The sequence below is a fragment of the Jaculus jaculus genome, chromosome X (genome assembly GCF_020740685.1).
Source record: "Jaculus jaculus isolate mJacJac1 chromosome X, mJacJac1.mat.Y.cur, whole genome shotgun sequence".
NCBI classification, from domain to species: Eukaryota; Metazoa; Chordata; class Mammalia; order Rodentia; family Dipodidae; genus Jaculus; species Jaculus jaculus.
Window position 1 is genome coordinate 133,355,487 of NC_059125.1, and position 25,467 is coordinate 133,380,953.

Sequence of the window (25,467 nt, forward strand, 5' to 3'; positions counted from 1 at the left end):
TGAAGTGTGGTTGCTTACAGCCAGTTTGGATGAGACTGGATCCGACATAGGCTCTAGTCTTGTGAGAGCATGCAAGGTAGCTTCCATTTTTCTGTGGGACAGTGAAGTAGTTAGAAAATCTCTGTAACGAGGCGCTGACCACTAAGCCATTGCTCCAGTCCACTTTATGTTTTATTTATTTATTTATTTGTTTGTTTGTTTGTTTGTTTGTTTGTTTATTTATTTATTTATTTATTTATTTGAGAGCGACAGACACAGAGAAAAAGACAGATAGAGGGAGAGAGAGAGAATGGGCGCGCCAGGGCTTCCAGCCTCTGCAAACGAACTCCAGACGCGTGCGCCCCCTTGTGCATCTGGCTAACGTGGGACCTGGGGAACCCAGCCTCGAACCGGGGTCCTTAGGCTTCATAGGCAAGCGCTTAACCGCTAAGCCATCTCTCCAGCCCATGTTTTTTTTTTTTTTTTCAAGGCAGGGTCTTGCTCTAGCTCAGGCTGACCTGGAATTCACTATGTAGTCTCAGGGTGGCCTCAAACTCACAGTGATCCTCCTGCCTTTGCCTCCCAAGTGCTGGGATTAAAGGCGTGTACCACCACACCCAGCTCATTATGTGGTTTTTTTTTTTTTTTTTTGAGACAGGGTCTCATGTAATCCAGGCTGTCCTTCAACTAGCTCTGTGTTGAGGACAATCTTGGGCTCCATATCCTCCTACCTACATCTCCTAAATGCTGGGATTATAAGAATGCACAAGCAGGCTGGAGGGATGGCTTAGCGGTTAAGGCCTATGCCTACAAAACCAAAGGACCCTGGTTCAATTCCCCAGGACCCACGTTAGCCAGATGCACAAGGGGGCACAAGTGTCTGGAGTTCTTTAGCAGTACATGGAGGCCCTGGCACACCCATTCGTGCTCTCTCTCTCTCTCTTCCTTTCTCTATTAAATAAATAAATAACTAAAATATGTTTTTAAAAAGAATGCATGAACAAGACTCACTATACTAGAATTTGAGAAAAAAAAAAAACCATGTGGGAACAATCCCCATGGGGATGACCTGCATCCCCAATGAGGAGTGCCCCTTTGGGCAGGGATGAAGGAAAAGATGGTACCAACATGTATTGTTTACATACTAAGTATGTCCATGACTAAAAAAAAATAAATTTTAAAAAACGTGGGAATTTCAGTATACCTCTGTGGCATCACAGTCTAAGTATTTTTTTTTTTAGATTAATCATGTCGTATTTTATGCCAGATTGTGGAAGAATATTAACATGACTTGTTTCGTTCTTTTTGAAGGATTTTACACTTGAGGCCAGAGAGATGGCTTAGTTGTTAAAGGCACTTGTCTGCTGGCCAGGGTTCTATCTTCCAGCATCCACAGGTGCAGCCATCAAGATACCCAGACCCCACCCTCATGAAGATCCTCAATGAACATTCATGTAAACCATATCCCTCATCCACCTGATAGGTCTTTCTTTTTTCTTCGATTTTTCAAAGTAGGGTCTCACTCTAGCTCAGGCTGACTTGGAATTCACTATGTAATCTCAGGGTGGCCTCAAACTCACAGCAATCTTCCTACCTCTGCTTCCCGAGTGCTGGGATTAAAGGTGTGCACCACCACGTCCTGCTCAGTACTTTAAAAAATTATTTTAATCAATTAGTTTTGTACTCAGCGAATACAGTCAAGTTGCTACCACTGTTAGCCTCCTCCCTGTCCTCCCCCCTCCCCCTGGCCCCTCCTTGTTAGAGTATATGGGTCATGCATTGTGGAGTTAGCCCACAGTTATGGGTAGGAGAAATGTCTCTGCATATCATGACCCAACATGTGGCTCTGACATTCTTCCCCCTCCTTCTGCAAATTTCCCTGAGCCATGTTGGGTTCATTTTGGGTCTGCTTCAGTGATGAGGTGTTGGGGGCCTCTGAGGCTCTGGACATCTGATTTGGTAGGAGTTGATTGTTCTCTGTGTCGATCTCCTTCACACTTGTGCTGGTACCAGATTCATCAAGAAAACAGCACCCTTGCTTGTTTCACCAATTATTCTTAGTTTCACCTGGAGCCCTTTTGAGGTATGATGAGATGCTAACTTTATTCTCCATTGGAGAACCTGCTTCTTTTTTCAGATAGACGCAGATTCTAAGGAGAGCACCCGATACGTCTTTATTCAGATGCGTCTCTATATGACCCTTAGGGAGCAGAGCGCTCTGCTGTGGCTTTCTTCTCTGCTGGGATCTTGGTAGCTGTTGCCTTCTTTCCAGCTGGCTTCTTCGGCTTCTTGGTCTCCGCAGGCAGCTTTCCTTTCTTCTGGCTGCCCTCATCCTCGCCGCCACTCCCTTCTCACCTGACTTGGGCACTGCCGCAGCCATGGCTTCCTCCACCCGGATTTTGTGGTTCCTGGCCTGGCGAAGAATGGTGTTTCAACGCATGGTCTTGGCATATGGGTTCAGGTTCAATATGACACGCAGGTTCTTCAGAGGGTTCTTCTTCAGGACTCTGTGGTGGATCTTCTTGCGTGGGGCTCGGAGAGCTCTTTAGATCTCTGGGCTTTTCAAGGTTCTGCTAAGGTCTGTGCTCAGCATCTTGTGCACTGCCAGGTCATAGTCACTCTTGAGGGAGGCAGCTTTGCACCTAGAGCTTCTGGAAAGTGCCTCCAGTCCAAATGCAGAAGGGCCCCACGTGCCCACCAGGAGCAAGCTTCAAAATGTTCAGTTTGCTTACATTAAGCAGAGTGATTCCAGGGATGTTCCTGAAGGCCTTAATGATCCCATTGTCTTCATTATAGATGATGCAGGGTCCCCTGCCCTGGATGTGATGGCGTTTTCTCATTTTACCCTTGACAGCCCTCATTTGCTGAGAGGCATAGACCTTCTCGATGTCATTCCAGGCTTTAAGTTTCTTAAATAGCAAAACAGCCTCCTTGGTCTTCTTATAGCCTTCAACTTTATCCTCCACCACCAAAGGAAGTTCAGGAACCTCCTCAAGATGGTGACCTTTGGACTTGACCAATGCTGGTAGGCCGAGGCAGCCAGGGCAGAGCAGATGGCATATCACTTTTGGGTTGTGTTTACTCTGCGGTGCCAACAACGCCAAGTCATTGGAGCAAACATGCAGCCTCCTCTACATATAATGCCAGCGGAACCCTGGCCAGAACAATGGGTGCCACCACCTCGTACTCTGGAAATTCGAGCCACAGCTCTGCCAGTACCCCAAGACTCAGCACTGGTCTGGTGACCTGCTAATTCACTGATGGCATAGGGTTGTCTTATTTTTACACAAATTGATGTGAACAAAATTCAAAATATCTGGTTGAATGGGAGCCTTGAACACAGCTGGCAACGTGACATTTTTGCCAGGTGACTCCCCTTCTCAGAATACACGCCATGGCGGGGAGAGGAGAAGGCCACGCTCCTCTCTGTGAGGCTGCTCGCAAGGAAAAGCAGTCTAAGTATTTTTATCATATTTCCTGTGTTAAGTCAACAGTATATGATGAGGAAAAACTATGCTCATCTTCCATTTGTCTACTTAAGGAGCTATAGTGGAGTGTTGCAAAGGTTGTTGCAAGGAATCCTATATTCTTTCTCCGAAAGACTGAAGATGGTGGTGCTTGTTCCCATCAGGGTGTTTTGCCTCAAAGGGTATTGTGTTATATTTGGCAAGACTTTGCTTTTATGTATCATTATCTCAGTGGGGGTGGCTGATTTTTTCCCATGGATCTTCTGGCACTGTTTAAAAAGGCTCTCAAACCAAAGGTTAATGGTAAGACCCTACTGCTGAAGACACCTTGTGCAGTTGACACGTAAAATGGAATGACATGGCTGGAAGCTTGAAGAGAGTCAGTCCCCAAATAGTCAGCGCGTCTAGTGCCAGAAGGTGCTACATGGGCGACTGGGGGAAAATGACAAATATCTGTCCAAACAACTCATAGTCTAATAACCTGTTATGATGCCCACACAAGTGCAATAGTGGCACACAGCCATGATAGGGAACCAACTGCTCTCGATTTGGCTAACTTATCCACCTCAGTAGTATGGCACCCATAGCTGGAGCTGGGAAACAAGTCAGAACCATATCCAAACATAAGCCCACTGTCCATTATCAAGCTACCATCAATCATGGGGTACAAGAGGGCCTACACCTATTAAACTCTCTATCAAAAAAGTAAGGGTTATCTCACTTGTGTGGTACTAACTTACTCTCCATTGGAGAATCTGCTTCTCTTTTTCAGATAGATGTAGATCCTAAGGAGAGAGCCACCCCATCATACCTAAAAAGGGCCCAGGCTGAAACTAAGAACAATTGGCGAAACAAGCAAGGGTGCTGTTTTCTTGGTGAATCAGATACCAGCACAAGGGGGAAGGAGACCAACACAGAGAAAAATCAATGCCTACCAAATCAGAGAGCCAGAGCCTCAGAGGCCCCCAACACCTCATCACTGAAGCAGACCAAAAATGAACCTAACATTGCTCAGGGTAATTTTGCGAAAAAGGGGGCGGAAAGAATGTCAGAGCCACATGTTGGGTCATGATATGCAGAGACATTTCTCCTACCCATAACTGTGGGCTAACACCACAATGCATGACCCATATACTTCAACAAGGAGGGGCCAAGGGTAGGGGGTAGGTCATGGATGAGCCTAATAATGGTACCAAATTCACTGTATTTGTGGAATACAAAACTAATTAATAAAAATAAATAAATAAAAATGCTCTCAATTTTCTGGTAAGGGGTCTCCCTTAAAGATCATCTCTCCCTTGAAAGAGGATAAATGAGCATTCTATGCTTCCAAGAAGTCATGTCCTAATAAATGTATATGCCAATGAGAAAATATTATATCTTAAGTTTTCTCCTAATTGAAATTTTATGGGATTTACCTTAAAAACAGAAGTAGGTTAGAATTTTCACCATTTGAATTTTCTCTTTATTCTGGGGGAGGTTTTAAATATGGTGAGATTTGAAACTCTTGGTGTAGCTCCTGCTTATATGAGGACCCGTAGTTCCACTTGGTTAATACTTATCTCTCCTAAGGTGCTAGCAAGCAGGAAAAGAAAGACTCCATGAATTCCCTTAGGCAACCCCTATTCTAGACTTGATTTTTGCTGTAGATTTCTCTCAGAGGCTTGATGTTCTATTTGAAGTTTTTCTTTTTAAATAGTTGTTTTGGAAATGGCCAGGCTTTTTACAATAGTTACCAATAACTTAGTCTCTCCTTAGAATTGAAGGAATTCATAGAACCCTTTGTTTGAAGGTTTAGCTGTCTTAACTGAAGGGTCATAAATTTGATAGCAACATATTTTACTTTTTTATAATAGTAGTTAAAAGTTGGTCTCTTAAGGTAAGGAGGATATCAATGGGAAATGAGGCACAGGTTATGGGATTTCATTTGACTTAAGTGGCCAGTTAGTCTTCTAGGTCTTTCATAAATGCAGTGTTTAATAAGGCATCATTTCTGTGATCCTAGAAGTCCCAAGGGGGGATTTCTGAGTGTTGTTTAAACTTTTTTTTTTATTTTCAAATCTAATATAAAAGTCAGGTATAGCTTCTCCTGGTCTTACCCTTTTTTTGAGGGGCCACTGTCCAGAGGATTGCATCCGGGGTCTCACACTTGCTAGGCAAACACACTGCCATTAAGCTATATCCTCAGGCCACTTTTTCTGTTTCTTTTCTTTTCTTTTCTTTCTTTTTTTTTTGGTTTATTTTTATTTATTTGAGAGCGACAGACAGAGAAAGAGGCAGAGAGAGAGAGAATGGGAGTACCAGGGCTTCTAGCCACTGCAAACAAACTCCAGACGCGTGTGCACCCTTGTGCATCTGGCTAATGTGGGTCCTGGGGAATTGAGCCTTGAACCGGGGTCCTTAGGCTTCACAGGCAAGTGCTTAACTGCTAAGCCATCTCTCCAGCCCTTTCTTTTTATTTTGAGACAAGGTCATACTGCACTAAACTGCCGAGGATGGTCTTAAACTCATTTTGCAGCTTAGATCTGGAACTTGAACCTATGATCCCTCCTGCCTTAACCTCGTGAGTAGCCGAGATTACAGACTTATGCCACCAAGCTCAAGTTCATGCTCATATTTGGTTTATTTTCACAGTATGGGTTTTTCCATGCATCTGTTCCATGTAGTTCTACATGCAACTTTATGTACCATATGTCTCATTGGCATCTTAAATCCCTACCCAGGGGTGTGCATCTCAGTATTATAATGACCATGGGCAACCTCAGATCCTCTGCAGTGTTTCTGTGCCTGTGCGTGAGTGCAAGTCAGTTTTAGTAGGCTTACCTGCTACCTCCACCACACTTTTCCTGCTGTGATGCAATATACTCTCTTAAGCTGTAAGCCAAAAGAAACCCTTCTCTACTTTAGTTGCTTTTGTCACGTATGTTGTCACAGCAATGAGACAAGCAAATAATGCATCTTGGTTCATGGGTCAATGGAGTGATCTGAAATTCTTTAGCAAATCTAAGAGGGCCCTGACAGGGTTCAGGCAACCTCATTATCAAAATTTTCAGCTTGGATTTTGCCCAGGGAATATAGACAGAATCAGATCTCCTTACCCTCTAGACTTGGCTTGGCTTTATCTTTTTATTCTTATTTATGTTTTTGAATCAGGATCTCATGTAACCCTCATTGGCCACTAAATTGTATGCAGCCAAGGATGAGCCTGAACTTCTGATCTTCTTGTTTCTATTTCCCAAGTGCTGAGATTACAAGCATATACCACTATCTTGTTTTATTTGGTGCTGGGGATTGAACCTAAGGCTTTATTCATTTTATTCATGTTAGGCAAGCACTCCACCAGTTGAGCTTCATCTCTGGCTTTGCACCTTATCTTAAAAGGGGGTGATACAATTTGGGGGGGGGGGATTTCAAGGTAGTGTCTCACTCTAACCCAGGCTGACCTGAAATTCACTCTGTAGTCTCAGGGGGATCCTCCTACCTCTGCCTCCCAAATGTTGGGATGAAAGGTGTGTGCCACCACACCCGGTTTGTTTTTGTTTTTGTTTTTCAAGGTAGAATCTCACTCTATCTCAGGCTGATCTGGAATTCACTATGTAGACTCAGGGTGGCCTCGATCTCACAGGGATCCTCCTGTTTCTGCCTCCTGAGTGCTGGGATTAAAGGCGTGCACCACTATGCCTGGCAAATCATTTTCTTTGATACAGAATTTTGTTCCACTTTGGAGATTATTAAGGAGAGTAGCATTGCTACTGGATACTTGGGTTCATAACCTGGTACCTTAGTTTCCTTGTATTCCAAAAGAAATTAGGAAACAGCTTAGCCAAACTGGGAAGAAAAAAAAAAAACTAATTTCCGTCAGGCCTATGGCATTCTAATAATTTATAATTTAAAAAAAAACATGAGATAAAGGCAAGATATATAGAATTACCTGTGTGATACATTAGCTAGTCCTTTCCTGGCCTTAGGTTATCTCTGTTCATCGCAGGCTATGTCCATTCTCAGCAAGGGGCATTGGTTATATAAGTTAGACTGAGCAGGGTGTGGTGGCGCACGCCTTTAATCCCAGCACTCGGGAGGCAGAGGTAGGCGGATTGCCATGAGTTCGAGGCCACCCTGAGATTACATAGTGAATTCCAGGTCAGCCTGGGCTACACTGAGACCCTACCTCGAAAAGACCAAAAAAAAAAAAAAAGACTGATTTAAAAAATAAGGGTTATGGACTGGAGAGATTGCTAAATTGTTAAGGTGCTTGCCTGCAAAGTCTAACGAACTAAGTTTGATTCCCTAGTACCCAAAAAAGCTAGATGCATGAGGTGTTGTATGTATCTGGAGTTCGTTTGCAGTGGCTAGAGACCCTGGAGAGCCCATTCTCTCTCTTGCACTCTCTTTCTCTCCCCTTCTGCTTGTAATAAATTTTTAAAAATTTAATGAGGGATATGAAACAAGAGGAGGGTAAATTGTTTCTGGTAAAATGAATAGTTATAGAAAGGTAAATAAAAGGGGACTAAAAAGTTCGTTTCCCCAGAATTCAGATTTAGTTCTGACCTCTGAAATTTTCATATTTATTCATTTCGCTTTAACATCCTTTTCTTATTTCTGATAATTTCCAAAATTCTCTTATTAATTTCTTATAAATTAGTAACTTTGTCACCCCTTCTCTTAGATGCATCTAAATTTCAATTAAAGTAGACTGTCCATTCATCATTTTTTTTGTTTGTTTGTTTGTTTGTTTGTTTGTTTTTTAGTTTTTTGAGGTAGTCTCACTCTAGCCCAGGCTGACCTGGAATTCACTATGTAGTCTCAGGATGGCCATGAGTTCACAGTGATCCTCCTGCCTCTGCCTCCCAAGTGCTGGGATTAAAGGTGTGCACCATGATGTCTGGACATTTATCATCTTTTGTTTAATTGCCTCAGAATTCCATTTTAGCATGTGCAAAAAAACTAGTTTAGGAATATCACACATTTCTGATTGAGGAAATCATAAATCCTATGTTTATTTACTTAGATTAGGGTGATTTGCCAAATGCTTGCAAGTTGGATTGCCATAACTGTGGTAGTTTGAATATAAAATGTTCCCTTTAGCCTCATGTGCTTGTGAGTAAGCTTTATATTTAATCCTAAACTCTTGGCAATTTTGGAGGTGGCGCCCTGCTAGAGGAAGTGTGCAAATGGGGGTAGACATTGAAGTTTATTAGTTCAGCTTGCTTACCCTATTCTTGCTACTACTTTCCAGCTGCCATGGAAATATGTAATTCCTAACCTCTACTCTGCCATGCTTTTAGGTGTTTTGTCCCAGCAATGAGAAGGTAATTGTAACAGAGAATTATCAAACATAAAATCAGCTGCAGTACCAAATGACAGTTTTTCTCCAAACAGTTCCCTTTTCCTTGAGCTTCCATTTCCAATTATAGAGGAGGTACTATTCATCCTGAAAATTGCAATTTTATGTGAACTTGTGGAAATAGAGCTGTGGATGAGATTTACACGCTATTTATGGAAGTATTTTCCTCAGGTCTCACATCCCATGGTAAGTTTCTCCCACTGTGTCTTGGGTTTATCCTGTGTGCTTAGGGAAATATATGAGATGGCTCAAGACACTGGGTGATCACTCCTTACGTGTTTCTTCCTAGGTGAGCCAATAGTTTCTTCTGACCTAAGAGTGAAATATTCCATTAGGGGAGGGGCCTTCCCTTTGAGGCTAATACATGTCCTGAGAAGTTCCCCCTGACACCTTCACCCTACTGTGTTTAAAAGAATATGTGTCTTTAATTTTCAATGTCTTTATAATTGGGCACTCATAGAACATTTATACCAAAAAGAGGCAAGGTTGGAAATGAAAAAGAGAAAGATAAATGCAAGCAAGTAAACAAAATTGAAATTAAATATTGGAGGCTGGAGAGATGGCTTAGCAGTTAAGTGCTTACCTGTGAAGCCTAAGGACCCTGGTTCGAGGCTTGATTCCCTAGGACCCATGTAAGCCAGATGCACAAGGTGGTGCATGCATCTGGAGTTCATTTGCAGTGGCTGGAGGCCCTAGTGTGCCCATTCTCTCTCTGTCTGTTTGTCACTCTCAAATAAATAAAAATAAACAAAATTTAAAAAATGGATATTGGAGGAATGGCAGGAGGAAACAACTGAATTCCACTAAATAAGTTTCTTGAAAATGTTCTATTCAGACAAAGGCTCTAAAACAAAAAGAGGATATCTACTTTAACAATCAGCTCAGAATAAAGCAATGGGCCATCAACCAAAACAAGAGGAGTTCTGGGCCCCAGAAAGGCCTCACCAATATCCACCATAGAAAACGTAATGGGTGGTGGGCACAAAGGACACATGCCAAAATCTGGTGCCAATGTGACTGTCTCCTTTGGTGAAAGTCGGTTGTCCATGAAGCTTTTCATTATTAGGTCACCAACACTGCCTATGCAAAACATAGCTCTTGATCCAAAGAGACTAAAAGATTGCTTGTTTTGAGCCAAAGATGAGTGGCATGGCCCAGGAACATGGATTTACTGGAATATATTCCATTGTAGCAGAGGTTATGAACTTTCATAGTCATATAACAAAATATTTATAAATTAATGCATTTTCCAAATACAGTGATAGGGACATCTGAGCAGGAAATTTGTTCTACAAGTTTCTGATGATCTCAGGTAACAGAAGCTCTATTGGTCTCCTAAGATAAACAATGCATTCCAACATTTTTACCTAATAGTCACTAAGATGTTGAGTCAGATACAGAGGTTGGTAATAAATGGCTAATAAGGAGATTAACAATAACCCAAGTTAATTGTCTCTTGATCTGCAACATTCCATCTCTCTTTAATCATGGAGTTATAATTTGTCAATCAGTCTGCAGGATTTTCAACACAGAGGTGCTTTGTTCAGAGAACTTCAGCCCACAGAGGATGTACTTCCTTGTTTCTTCTAGATTCTTTGGTTTGGCAGGAGCCTTCTACCTCTGTTATCACATGGCCTTCTTCCTTCTATGTGTCTGTGACCTTGCCTCCATCCTCTTATAAGGACAACAGTTGTATTGGATTTGGGGCCTACTCCAATCCAGTGTGACTTCATTTTAATTTACTTGATTATACCAATAAGCACCCTATTTCCAAATATGAACATATCAGGTTCCACATGGACATAGATTTGTGGGAAGAGGCACTTCAGCCCAATACAGTGCCTGACACATGGAAGTGGTCAGTAAATGACTGCTGCCTTTATTAGTTATTATCTTTTATCTATGGTTAGTCATATTGTATCTCCAGAACATCTAAAAGGCATCACTGTGTGAGTGCTCAGGAGCATTAGTTTTTATCATTCAATGCAACTGTTAAGATCTATATGGGACTATGGACGTATCATTCCACCTCTCTGAGCTGCCAACTCATGACCTAAGAAGTTTGATTGTGTGATAACGTCCCAAGGGTTGCTGTGCAGATTAAATGCTGGCCCTCATGTAAAAGAGCCTGTCACATAGGAAGCTGCCATGGTAATAGACAAAACAAACACAGCTCCCCATCATGGGATCTTGTTCAGTGAACAATCAACACTCATTCCTCCTTTGTCACGTCCTGTTTGTCTATTTCTTAACTGTTATACTCAGATGCAGACACTGAAATTTTAAGGGGAAGAAAAAAAAACATGAAATAAAGGAAATTCTATCAATCAGCATTTGTTTTTGGTAAAGAGAGCTTCAGTGGTTACACTCAGCTTATGTCAGCAGGGACTCCAATCTACATATACACACCTCAAACCCCGGTCTAACTGCGAGTCTGCAGCTGTGTTGGAAAGTTCTGGACTTTAGCTGCATTGGACATTGTGGCTTCTTAGAGCCTCTGGAGAAATCTGTGGGCTGAGTGTTTTCCTAAATTCTCTGAAAAGAAAACAGTAGAAGAGCTCTGCCACATTCCTGCTGTAGTCTTCCTTCCTGTGACTTTGCCTTTCCCCTGGTAGGGAGAGGGAGGCCTTGTGAAGTCTTCTGTTTCCTGTCCCTCCTTCCTCATAGCTCCGACACCAGGGCCATTTATTCACCGCTTGAATGTTCAGCCCAGCCAGCAAACCTCTGGAGCCAGGCTTGTTTGAGTGAAAAGAATTTTGAATCCTGGTATTTTACAGCCCAAAGATAATATTTATACTTTTTCTCTTTGACTTCTTGTTAGTTGGACATGAAATTTACAAAGTAGTACTTATTAAAACTATACAATGACAGTATACATATGAGACATTTTTATATTTTTCTGATAAATATGTGTGTATGAAAGTTTCCATAAGAATGAAAGTTAAAGTATCCCCTGCCTTACCACACACCCAGAGGGCTGTAACTCCTAAAAAGGAAAGAAAGACAGACAGACAGACTCGAGTTGGGAAGATTGTTCAGTGGATAAAGTGATTGCCACACAATTGTGAGGACCAAGATCGTCAGGTGAGAGGGAGCCTACCTATACTCCCAGCACTTGGGAGGTGGAGATTGGGTATCCTCCAGTCAAGCAGTCTAGCTAGAATCACCAAATCAGGGAGCTCTGAGTTCAAACGAGAGACGGGAAGCCAGTAAATAAATTGTACAGCATTTGAGTTAGACATCTGACATCAATCTCTACCCTCCACACGTGGGCGTGCACACACTTGCACACATATACATGTTCCCACATACAACACACGTGCAAACATGCATACATACATGCATGCACACCACACACATATGCATACCAAAAATACATTATTTTATTTGTCAAGTGTTTTCAGTGGTGTCCAAAAAGGAGGGTCTGAGGCTAAACGTGGGTGTTATGAGTCAAAGTACTTATTAGTCTGCCCCAATGGAGCAGAGCTGTAGCTTTAATAAACGGGAATATGAAATGGGGAATGGAGAGGGAACCTTCTTCTGCCCGCCTGCAAGTGTACATGCCATCCTGGAAGCAGGCAAGAATGTTGATTCTGGAAGGAGGAACCTGTCATCAGAAGAGAAGAGGCTTGGCTTAGGATAGGGAAGGAAGAGCTGAAATGTTCAGGGCTGGCACAGAGCCAGTGCCCGAATTTCCCCTGGCGGCCAGCAAGACACAAAGAATGGCGGGCATGTTCCAGCCGGGCAGGGGGCGGAGCCGGCGACTGCCCTGGCTGCGGACCACTAAGGGAGTGAGAGAGAGACGGGGGTGGGGGGATAAAAGAGGTGGGCACATGAGCAGGGAAAGCAAGTGTGGGTAGAGCTCATCAATGAAGCAGACTTAAAACACACCCACCAAGACTCAAAGAATTTTGTTGAAGAGGGGGCAGAAAGACTGTAAGAGCCACAGGTCGGGACATCATGCCTAGAGGCATTGTCTACCCCCCAATAACTGACTACTGCGCCCACAACGCACAGCCCATAACCCCATGGGGAATATCAATATCAGTAACCCCAAGGAGGAGGGGCCCCAGAGGAATTGGGGCAGGGAAGAGGGAAAGGATGGTACCAACACGTGATGTAGCCATACTAAGTATGTCCGTAGAAAAAATTAAATCAAATCAGAATCTGACCAGTTAGTAAAAATAAGCTAATAAAAATAGAAACTTTGAGCTGGAGAGATGGCTTAGTGGTTGGTTAAGGCATTTGCCTACAAAGCCAAAGGACCCAAGTTTGATTCCCCAGGACCCACGTGAGCCAGATATATAAGGTGGCCCATGTATCTTGACTTCGTTTCCAATGGCTGGAAACCATGGAACACCCATTCTCTCTCTCTCCCCTCTGAAATAAACAAATAAAATATTTTAATATATTTATTTGAGAGAGAGAAAGATGTGGGGGGCTGGGGGAAGAGAACCGGTATGCCAAGGCCTCCAACCACTGCAAACGAACTCCAGATGCATGGGCCCCCTTGTGCTTCCGGCTTACGTAGGTCCTGGAGAGTCAAACCAGGATCCTTTGGCTTTGTATGCAAGCATCTTAACTGCTAAACCATCTCTCCAGCCCAGATAAAATATTTTTAAAAATAGAAATTTCACTCTAACTTGAAAACAAAAGTATTCACACCTGTAGGTGTGGATAGAGCTCATCACTGAAGTAGACTTAAAACACACCCACCAAGTGGGGGTAACAAGAAGCCTGAAAAGAGCAAAGCTGGCAGGAGAAGGTTTTTTATTCCCCTTGGGGCGTGGGGCTGGCTGGCCAATGGGTGGTAGTCAGTGGTAAGTGGCTGCTAGAGGTGCCAGCTCAAGGAGCCAGGCTGTCTGGGTCCCTGTGGAGAACCTATCGCCTACAAGAGGGTGAGGAGGAACTTCCCTGGTGGTATTAGCATTTATCCCTGCAAGAAAGGGATACAGGCATTGATGGGTCAGAGGAGGCCCAGCTAGGTATTTTTAGTTGATGTTGTTTCTGCCATGATTTGCTGAAGATGAATGATTTTTGTTAACTGCTGTGATGGACCTGGACACAGTGGCTCACAGCTGTAATGCCAGCGCTTACGAAACTTAAGCAAGTAGATTGCCATGAGTTCAAAATCAGCCTTCTCTACCTAGTGAGTTCCAGGGCAGTCTGGGCTACAGAGTGAGATCCTGTCTAAAAACAAACAAAACCGTGAGCATTTTAAAGTTCAAGTCCGTGAATATCACCAATTTTAGAAGTTAAAGAAAGGGCTGGAAAGATCTGAATGCTAATAAGATTCTTTATAATGGCCATAAAAATACAGAATCTAAGAATTAAAGATGCATTACTTTGCTAGGTAAGAAAGCACTAAGTTTTATGATTGAGAGATTAAGCAGATTGTTTACAACTAACTACCCAATGCTACTGTTCAGCAGAATAAAAGACAGTGAAGATTTTTAAAAATATATATATTTATGGGCTGGAGAGATGGCTTAGCGGTTAAGCGCTTGCCTGTGAAGCCTAAGGACCCCGGTTCAAGGCTCGGTTCCCCAGGTCCCACGTTAGCCAGATGCACAAGGGGGCGCACACGTCTGGAGTTTGTTTGCAGTGGCTGGAAGCCCTGGCGCGCCCATTCTATTTCTCTCCCTCTGTCTTTCTCCCAGTGTCTGTTGCTCTCAAATAAATAAATTAAAAAATGAACTATATATATATATATATATATGTATATATATATGTATATATATACATATATATATATACATATATATATATATATATTATATTTGCAAGGAGAGAGAGAGAGAAGGGGGAGGGAGAATGGGCACACCAGGACTCCAGCCACTGCAAACAAACTCCAGTTGCATAAGCCACTTTATAGGTCTGGCTTTACAGGGGTACTAGGGATTGAACCCAGGTTGCTATTGAAGACAAGTACCTTAACAGCTGAATCATCTCTGCAGCCCCAACAATGAAGATTTAAGACATTGAAATAAATGCCAGGAGATCATAAATGGGTCTTTAGGTTTGTACACATGAAGTAGAGTGTCACTGGGGTATAAGCTAGTTAGAGTTGTCTGCCGCCAATGGTATCTGTGTTAGGTTTTAGAATAACATGAAGTAAATGCTGAAATATCCACAGCTCTTGGAAAAGCTGAGGAACAGTGGTTTCTTTCAAAAGAAAAATTTCTCCACTCCTATGTAAATAACATGTGGTTAAAAGAATCCCAGAGGGGACTTCATGAAACTGTAAAGCTACTGTACAGACAAGCAAACCATCAACAGAGTCAATAGACAGCCCATATAATTGTAGAGAATCTTCACCAGCTACACCTCCAACAAAGGTCTAACATCTGGCATTACAAAGAACTCACAAAACTAAGCAACAAGGAAAATCAGACGACCCAATCAAAAGAATGGGATAGAAAATTAAACAGGAAATTCTCAAAGGAGGAAATGCAAATGGCCATAACACACTTAAAGAGATGTTCAACACCTTTAGTCATCAGAGAAATGCAAAGCAAAACAACTCTGACATTCCATCTCACTCCAGTCAGGCTGGCAGTCATCAAAAAGTTGAATGCCAACAAATGCTGGCAGGGGCATGGGGAAAGAGAAACCCTTACCTACTGCCGCTGGAAGTGCAAACTGCTGCAACGGCTATGGAAATCAGTATGGAGACTCCTGAGAAAGATGAAACTAGATCAACTATTAGATCCACCTATAAGCGGTCCTGGGCATAGACCCTAAAGACCCTGTTCTTAACTACAGAAAAACTTGCTCTGCCATGCCCGTTGCTTCTCTAGTCACAGGAACCGGGAACTGGAATCAGGCCAGATGCCACATCAATTGATGAATGGATAATGAAGATGTGGCACATATACACAGTGGAATTCTACTCAACAGTAAAGAAAATTAAATAGTGATATTTGCAGGAAAATGGATGGAGTTGGGGAAAAAAAATCATTCTAAGCAAGGTCATGCAGGCACAGAAGGACAAACACTGCATGAACTCTCACCTGTGGTTCCCAGCTAGGATCAGCTGGAGATGAGTGAAAATGGTAGTAAGCTTCAGAAATATGGGCATAAAACTAGAATGAGAACAGAAGAGAGAAGAACTAGGATGAGGGGAGAAGAGAAGGTACTTGACAGGTTATGGGAGGAACAGATTATTGGGGTGGGAGGGGCTTGGAGGCAGGTTTGGGGCAGGAAGGGTGGGGATTATAATAATTCCATGAAAGTTAAGACAAAGAGATGAGGAAAAAGGATGGTACCAATACATGATGTATCCATACTAAGTATGCCTGTAATTAATTTTAAAAATCTGAAAAAAAATGTTAAGATAGCATGACCAGTAATCAGTTCTATAGAAACACTAATTCTGCCTAGCATTCTATAAGATATAACCAGCGATAAAGAGAAAAGGGGGGGGGGAAAGCTTAACCTTAAAACCATGGACTCTGGCTGGTAAATCCCAGTCCCAGAATTTGTGCCCCTCCCCCACAGCAAGCTGTTGATCAGGGAGACCCATAAGGTCTCTGTGGCTGTTTGTCTTAATTTTTTGTGTTTCTCATATTATGTAGAGCTTTTGGATCAAGAGTTAATTCAATGCTTGGGTTTTCTTTTCTTTAAAAAAAAAATGTTTGCAAGGAGAGAGAGAGAGATGAGATGAGAGCCAGATAGAGAAAATGGTGCTCTAGGGCCTTCAGCCACTGCATACAAACTCCAGATGCATGCGACACTTTGTGCATCTGGCTTTACGTGGGTACTGAGGAATCAAACCTGGGTCCTTTGGCTTTGCAGGCAAGAGCCTTAACCACTAAGAAATCTCTCCAGCCCCCCTATGGTAGTTTGAATTTATGTCCCCCAACATACCCAGGATGTTTTATTAAAGCTTGTAACTTGGACTTCCAACCACCTGGCTGGAGGGGGTGTCACTGGGTGGATCCTGGTGTCCAGCTCTAAGGTGTTATTAGGACCAGACCTGATTTCTAGCCTAAGCTATGCAGAGTACTTGACCTCTGTCTGGGTTCCCCTTTGTTTGGCTGTCAGTTTTTTGCTCTTGTTTGTGGAGCTGGTGGTGGTTTTTTATTCACTACCTCGATTTGTGAAAGGGGACCAGCTTCCTGGGCCATTATGGAACTTCCCATGGATCTAGAAGCTGAAATAAAATAAAATAATAAAATAAACTTCTTCCTCTCATAAACTGTGTCTGGTTTAGAAGTTCATCCCAGCAATGTGGAGCTGACTACAACAGTCCCCAAAATAATTTAGGCTATTGCCAAAAAGCTTGATTACCTTCCAGAGCTAAAAATTCAGATGCTCAGGGAAATGCAGATTAAAACTACATTGAGATTCCATCTCACTCCTGTCAGATTGGCCACCATCATGAAAACAAATGATCATAAATGTTGGCGGGGATGTGGAAAAAAAGGAACCCTTCTACACTGCTGGTGGGAATGCAATCTGGTCCAGCCATTGTGGAAAGCAGTGTGGAGGTTCCTAAAACAGCTAGAGATTGATCTACCATATGACCCAGCTATAGCACTCCTAGGCATATATCCAAAGGACTCATCTCATTTCCTTAGAAGTACGTGCTCAACCATGTTTATTGCTGCTCAATTTATAATAGCTGGGAAATGGAACCAGCCTAGATGTCCCTCAACAGATGAGTGGATAATGAAGATGTGGCACATTTATACAATGGAGTTCTACTCAGCAGTAAAGAAAAATGAAGTTATGAAATTTGCAGAAAAATGGATGGACCTGGAAAGTACTAGACTAAGTGAGGTAACCCAGGCCCAGAAAGCCAAGCGCCACATGTTCTCTCTCATATGTGGATCCTAGGTACAGATGATTGGGCTTCTGTGTGAGAATGAAAATACTTAGTAGCAGAGGCCAGTAAGTTAAAAAGGAGACATCAAGGGTAGAGAAAGGAAGGGAGGAGGGTACTTAAAAGGATGATATTGTATATATGTAATTACAATGATTGTAATGGGGAGGTAATATGATGGAGAATGGAATTTCAAATGGGAAAGTGTGGGGGTGGGGAGGGAGGGAATTACCATGGGATATATTTTATAATCATGGAAAATGTTAATAAAAATTTAAAAAAAAATTCAGATGCTGTTGCTGAAGACACCACAGCAGCAGTCACAGAACATGGGAACACCATGCTGGAATCAAAAGGGAAAGGAGCTCCCTCGTGGCTAGCCCATATAGTGCTGGAAAGCCCTATGGGAGCTGCGAAGGATGACAGTCACCAACAGCCTGAATAAGCAAGGGACCCTGCAGACTACAAAATCAACCAGCCAGACAAAAAGTACACACTTGTTTAATCCCAGCACTCAGGAGGTAGAGGTGGGAGGATCGCCATGAGCTTGAGGCCACCCTGAGACTGCATAATGAATTCCAGGTCAGCCTGGGCTAGACTGAGATCCTACCTTGGAAGAAAAAAACAAGTGCACACTTGTGCAATAGTGGCAAGCAGCCTCTGGAGGTAACCAACTATTCTCTGGTTGGACATGAGGCTGGCTCAGTGGGAGAGAACTCATATCTGGTTCCTCAAACCAAGTCAGAAACCCATAGTCAGGAATCTCGGACTTCAGAGAGAAGCCTCCACTTCTCTCTGCAAAGAACAAAAAGAGTGGGCTTGCACACCAAAATAATCTCTCAAATTACTTTGCACACCCCCATTAGCCCACGCAGCTCTCACTTTTGGTTGGAGAATCTGTTTTATGTTATAGATAACAGAAAATGAAGGGGAAACACGATCCATTGATAAGACAAGAAGTTAGCCAACTGCCAGCCATGAGATATGCTGCCTCTACCACATCTTCCATGTCCCAGGAGAAATTGCACAGGAAGTGACAACATAAATATTACTCTTACTGCTAGCCTGCCAATGAGCTCCAGGGTGATCGTGACAGACATGGTGATCAATCCATCAAAACCTATCAAAACAGAAATCCAGAGGCTACAGAGAACTCAACACTACTCAGATTGCCACCAGGCCTGCCGTGGCTCAGGGGACATTGCAGAAGAAGGGGCAGAGAGATCGTAAAAGCCACAGAGTGGGTAGGAATATCTTGAGATACAGTACCCGCACTACCTCGCAGGGACTGAGTGAGGCCTTTATGACCTCATAGTGAATACTATGACCCCACTGAGGAGGGCCCCACAGCAATGGGAGCAAGGGCCAGGAGATAAGAGTATAACCTGTTATATATAGAAAAAAAATAGTGAAAAAAAAGTATCCCAAGGGTGGATGAAGGTATACTCTGAACAAATATTTTCTTCACCACTGGACTATTACTCAATAACCACTAGGAATGATAGGCTTCTTTTAGTTTCTATAGATCCTAAAATAAATTGATAGAAGCTGCCTCTATTATTAAAAAGCCCATTAAAGTCCTAGAGAAAGGATATCGGTGGATCTCAGTTTTAAACTGGGGCCTTGGTAATGGAAGGGGCTTGCCAAGAAGTTCAAGGGTCAGGAGTCTGGAAACAGTTGAGTTGTCTGCTTTGGTCCTAAATCAGGCTGAAATCAAGTTATTAACCATTGATAGCTACAATTTTCATATGAAGCTCAAGACCTCAGCTTACCTGTTATTGATAGAATTCATTTCCTTGCAGTTTTAAGAGTGAAGTCCCTTGTTTTCTTGTCAGTTAGGAGTCACAATCAAATCCTGAAGGCTACCGGTCTTGCATTTACAGCAGTTCTACCTGCTTTCTCTAGGTCAGTAGACACAAGCCACTCTGAGTTTGCTGTTCATTGAAAGAATGACTTTGGCTGGAGAGATTGCTTAGTGGTTGAGGTGCTTGCTGCAAAGCCTAAGGACCGAAGTTCGATTCCCCAGTACCCAAGTTAGCCAGATGCACAAGGTGGCACATATGTCTGGAGTTCATTTGCAATGGTTAGAAGCCCTGACACACCCATTCTCTCTGCCTCTGTCTCAAATAAAATGAAATAAATATTTTTAAAGAAAAATAATGATTTTGATTAGGTCAAGCCCATCCAGCGCTAATCTTTTAATTAACTCAGTAACCTGATCAAGTAAATGATATCTCAAAGGTTCAGGGACTTGTCCCCGCACTGAAAGGGAATACATACACGATATATACACCAGGGGGCAGGCTTCTGAGGCACTATCTTAGAATTCTTTTTATTTATTTATTTATTTATTTATTTATTTATTTATTTATTTATTTGAAAGCGATGGACACAGAAAGAGAGAAAGAGGCAAATAGAGAGAGAATGGGCACGCCAGGGCCTCCAGCCACTGCAAATGAACTCCAGACGCGTGCGCCCCCTTGTGCATCTGGCTAACGTGGGTCCTGAGGAACCACCGGGCCTCGAACCGGGGTCCTTAGGCTTCACAGGCAAGCGCTTAATCGCTAAGCCATCTCTCCAGCCCCAATCTTAGAATTCTAAACTGCTCTAACACACATTTGGAACGTTCTAAGAAGTATTCATTCTACCTCACAGGATATAGAGGTCTGAGTCATGATCTGTCAGTAACATTCTCATTTACGTAACAGCCTCAAAGCTTCTAGTTGGGTCATCTCAAAGAACCTGAGAAACAGCCCTCAAACCTAGAGGTCATATCCTAGGGAAGCTAGGTAGCTAGCTGCTCCTCACCTGAAAGTGGAACACACAGTTTCTCCATTCAAACATTAGCCAGATGGAGTACAACTGGATCCTCCCTTTCGTAAACAGTCAAGTACAAACAGCCATGGCTGGGGCACACTTCTACACTGACCCTGTATCATGCTCAGTGATCTCTCAAAACAAATATACAGAAAGACACTGGTCTTTAATAAGGCAAGGAAAGCCATGGGATCTTCTAAGTCATTGTGGAAAGATATATCACATAAAATTTACCATTTGCACCATTTTATTGCTTAATTTTCAAATTTTATTTATTTTTAATTTTTGTCTGTGTGTGTATGTGCTTCTCCCCCCCCCCCCATACACTTGCCTGCCGTGGACGTTGCTTGCCCGTGGAAGCCAGAGGGAAACCTTGTATCCACTAAGCATTCATTTCACGTTCCAACTCCTATCCCTATTGATCAATCTAATCTAGACATTTCCGAAAAATTGGAATGCTACAATATATAGTATGTTGTGTCTAGCTTTTTCCTATTTGGGATCATGTCTTTATGGATTGTATGTATATATGTTTGTAAACATCAGCACATCATTACTTTTCACAGAATAATAATGTTCCGACAAGGAAAAACCAAAAAAAAATGTATACTTCCACATCAACAATACATGAAGTTTCTATTCCACATTTACTTCAGTGCATATTATTTTCCTTTTATGATGTCAATCCCAGTGAATATGAGATGATTTCCTGAAGTTTTGGTTTGGTTTGGTTTTTTTCCCAGGTAGGATCTCACTCTAGCCCAGGTTGACATGGAATTTACTCTGTAGTTCCAGGTTGGCCTCAAACTCACAGCAATCCTCTGCCTCCCAAGTGCTGGGATTAAAGGTGTGAGCCACCCACTCCAGTTCGTATTCATGAGTAAAATGAAGTTATAGGAATATATTTGTAGAGAAATGGTTGGCTGTAGACAACTTTATTTTTCCAGAGTCTCCCCCCATACACACACACACACACACACACTCACACAGGCTTCTACTTCATATGTCTCTGCAGCTATAGCATTGACTATCACAAAACTGGGCTTGGAGCGCCCCCTAGTGTTACAGTAGCAGAGGTGACTATGGGCTCAGAAAACAGAAGACTTTTCCAGACTGGTTTTAATTGCCTATGTGAACGCTGTCTGATCCCTCAGTGGACAACATTGTCTGACCACAGGAAAGATGGGCTGTTTTGCCTCACTCTGACACATAACAACTGTACAGTGGCTCACGACAAGAACGGTTACTGTGGCTAGGATTGGGAGGACTAGTCTTGTTAGATTTCACCTCTTCTCTGGCTCTTATGCTCTTTCTGCCTCCTCTTCCACAATGTTGTCTCTGCCAAGAGCAGAGCATTGGGTTGTCTGTCATTCCACTGCAGCAGCTGCTTAGGCCTATAATGACAACTCCTACTCCATGTTCAGTGAGAAACCCTGTCTCGAAAACTAAGGTGGACAGCAAGTGAAGACAACATTACACATTGACTTCTGGTCTGGCCTTTAACTCACTCTGTAGCCCAAGTAGGCCAGGTCCGACCCAGCCCAGCTTTCTTCTTTCTTTTTTATTGTGTGTGTGGGGGTTCAAGGTAGGGTTAGGCTGACCTGGAATTCACTACAGAGTCTCAGGGTGGCCTCAAACTCACAGCAGTCCTCCTACCTCTGCCTCCCGAGTGCTAGGATTAAAGGTGTGCACCACACCTGGCTAAGACTATACGGGAGCCTCTTATTTCTTAATATATCAAAATATACTAAAGAACTAGATAAGCCAGACAAGGTAGCTCATGCCTTTAATCCCAGCACTTGGGAGGCTGAGATAGGAGAGTCACCATGATTTCAAGGCCAACAAGGCTACAGAGTGAGCTCCAGGTCAGGCTGGGCTAGAGTGAGACCCTGCCTCCAAACAAAAAACAACCAAACAACAAAAAAACTACAAAAATAGTGCAACAAAAACAGAGCAGAGGGACTGGGGTGATAGTTCATTGGGTAAAGTGTTTTCCTCATAAGCATGAGGACCTAAGTCTGATCCCTAGTACCTCCATAAAAATGCCAGGTATGGAGGCACATGCCTATAATCACAATGCTGAAGAGGCACAAATAGGATGGCCCCTGAAGCTCACTGGCCAGCCAGTCTAGCCTAAATGGGGAGCTCCAGGCCAATGAGAGACCCTGTCTCAAAAAGAAGTAGATAGTGTTCCTGAAAATGAAACCTGGGGCTGTTCTCTGACCTACACACACACACCCCAATTAAATCTAAACTACACTTATGATAGAATGAAATAGACTAAGATCATCTTCCACAAATTGGCTAAGCTATACCATTATAGGGTCTCACTCTAGCTCAGGCTGACCTGGAAGTCATTATGTAGTCTCAGGGTGACCTTAAACACATGTCAATCCTCCTACCTCTGCCTCCCAAGTGCTGGGATTAAAGGTGTGCACCACCACGCCCAGCTAACTGTACTGTTTTTATCTGTTTCAGGCTTTCAGCAGATTTTACTGCCATTTAGATTTTTTTTTTAGGTTCATTTGTATATTACTTTGGATTCATATGACTGTAAGAGCTATATAATCATGTGTTTTGGTGGGATCTGGTCAGTATAACAAAACTTGAAAATGATCTTGAATACCAACCGTGGTGGTTTGATTTAAGTGTCCCCATAAACTTAGGTGTTCTGAATGCTGGGTTACCAGCTGATGGAGATTTGGGAAATAACACCTAGAGGCAGTGTATTGTTGGGGGTGGGCTTATGGGTATTATAGCCAGTTTCCCCTTGCCAGTGTTTGGCACACTCTCCTGTTCCTGTTGTCCACCTGATGTTGCCCAGGAGGTGATGTCAACCCTCTGTTCATGTCATCATTTTCCTCTGGCATTATGGAGCTTCCCCTTGAGTCTGCAAGCTGAAATAAACCTTTTTTCCAACAAGCTGCTCTTGGTTGGGTGATTTCTGCCAGAAATGAGAACCTGACTGCAACACTAACAATATCTCAGTACAAGCAAAAAAAAAAAAAAAAATGCAGAAGTGAGAGAAAATACACCAAAAAGAACCACAAACAGCCAGGCATGGTGGCACAGACTTTTAATCCCAGCACTCAGGAGGCAGAAGTAGCAGGATTGCTGTGAATTTGAGGCCAACCTGAGACTACATACTGAATTCCAGGTCAGCCTGGGATAGAGTGAGAGCCTACCTCAAAAAAACAAAAAAGCCACAAATCTTTAACCTCTGAAATTTAGAATGCAAAGGACATCCATTATCTTGAAGAACTGGGAAAAAGAGTGAGAGAATCCAGTGGCATGGGCTAAAACTTGTCCTTTGGACCAGGATTGGAGGTTGGACACAGAGCACTTATCTTCTCCAACATGCTTCCTTCTTCGCTGCCCTTCTTTGTCAAAGGCTCACATGGAGGACACTGTTCAAATGTAATTTTAATGACAGAATATGCCCTGTTGACCAGAGTTTCCTAAATATGGCCATCTTTACTACCTCCACTAGAATCCTTAACTCCATCTCTACAAGAGGCCAGTTTTGTGGGGTACTGTATAGGATTACCTTTTATTTATTTGTTTTATTACTCCTTCACATTGTTAAGTCCTTCCAATGGATTCAAAGTCTTTGGGTGTAGGTAGGGCCTCTGCATTCAGTACAGTCTCTTACTCCACTGTGCCTTTTCCAGTGGAGACCAGATACTCCATTTCACCCTCTCATGTGTCTAGTTCTCCTGCCAGGTCAGAGGCTACCACGAGGGATGATACTTACATATCCTTGTTCCTCCTTTAGGTGAGCAGTTGCCCAACTACAGTTGCATCTCTCACTGCCTAATGCAAATGTATCAAGCAGTCCCATCACATATATGACTCTTTCAGAAATTGCAGTATCTTCTCTAGATCCCAGCTTCTTAAACCATGAATTATGGCCCTTGAGGTCACATAACTGATTGCAGATGTCATGAAAAATTTGGCAGCAGTAAAAGGTTTCTGAATGTACATCAACCAAAAATCAATTGAAAGTCAAATGGGTAATGAATCTGAGGTGTTTCCTGCAGGTGGCCTTCACTATCTTTGTAAGGCATGCAGGTAGAAACTGCTTGTCCCACCAAATGCAACTCGGTGAGCCTAAGGGGCCGAGGATCATCTGGGAGTATAAGCACTGGACAAAACAAGTCCCTGGAAGTTGAAGCCCCTTAAACCATTTGCTGCTGGTGGTGCCAACCCCACACAGGTCCTGTGATGGCTGCACCTCAGATGAGGGAATAAAGCGGTAATGGTAGGACTCGGACATAGGATCAATGGGCCCTGGATCCCCAGCAAGACCATGACAAAGGAAGAAAGTAAGCAGAGAGAATTTGAGCCAAAGGAGGTTGATTATAGAGGATGTGGAGTTCAGGCAAATACAAATAAGTGAAAAAGAAGGAAATGATAATGAAAAGAAAGATGACGCCAGAGATAACAGGAAAGAAGGTAGAGGTAATATAGCAAAATCTTCAGGTCCCTGGAATAAAACAACTCCAATACAAGCATAGCATGCTCCAGTAACTGTTATAGAACACCTAGGATCTGCATTGCTTACTGGTGGTTATAGGTCTCCCGGGGCTAGACTAACAACCAGGGAAGCCCATAGGGACCACTAGAAATTTGCAATGATTTGCTGTTCCCATCTGTGCAGTCCAGTGCCAAGTATGTAGAAGTTGGGAGGAATAAAGAAATAGAAAATAACTTTGAAATACTGAAACAAAATATAGTTAGGAGCGAGGTTTCAAAAACAAACAAACAAACAAAAAACAGAAAATAGGCCCTTAAACTTCACCTAGACAAATAGTATGCTGGGCTTAAAAAGTCAGAAATACAAGCACTCATAGTACAATTAAGTAATGATTTTTACTAGCTTTTCAAAGGTAACTATACCACAGCTAACCACCATGCACAGTAGTTCATCATCTTATCTCTGTTGGATCTGTAGTGACTGACTGACCTTTTGATTCCCATACTGATCCTATTGTACTGCGGAAGTTCACACTCTCACAACTGTTGTTAATGTG

At 42.7% G+C, this 25,467-nt stretch overlaps 2 pseudogenes; one reads left to right on the plus strand and one right to left on the minus strand.

Moving 5' to 3' along the window:
• Window positions 1-2,180: 2,180 nt before the first annotated feature.
• Window positions 2,181-11,269, minus strand: LOC123453230 (annotated as a pseudogene).
• A 4,119-nt stretch (window positions 11,270-15,388) lies between these two features.
• Window positions 15,389-25,220, plus strand: LOC123456580 (annotated as a pseudogene).
• The last annotated feature ends 247 nt before the right edge of the window (window positions 25,221-25,467 follow it).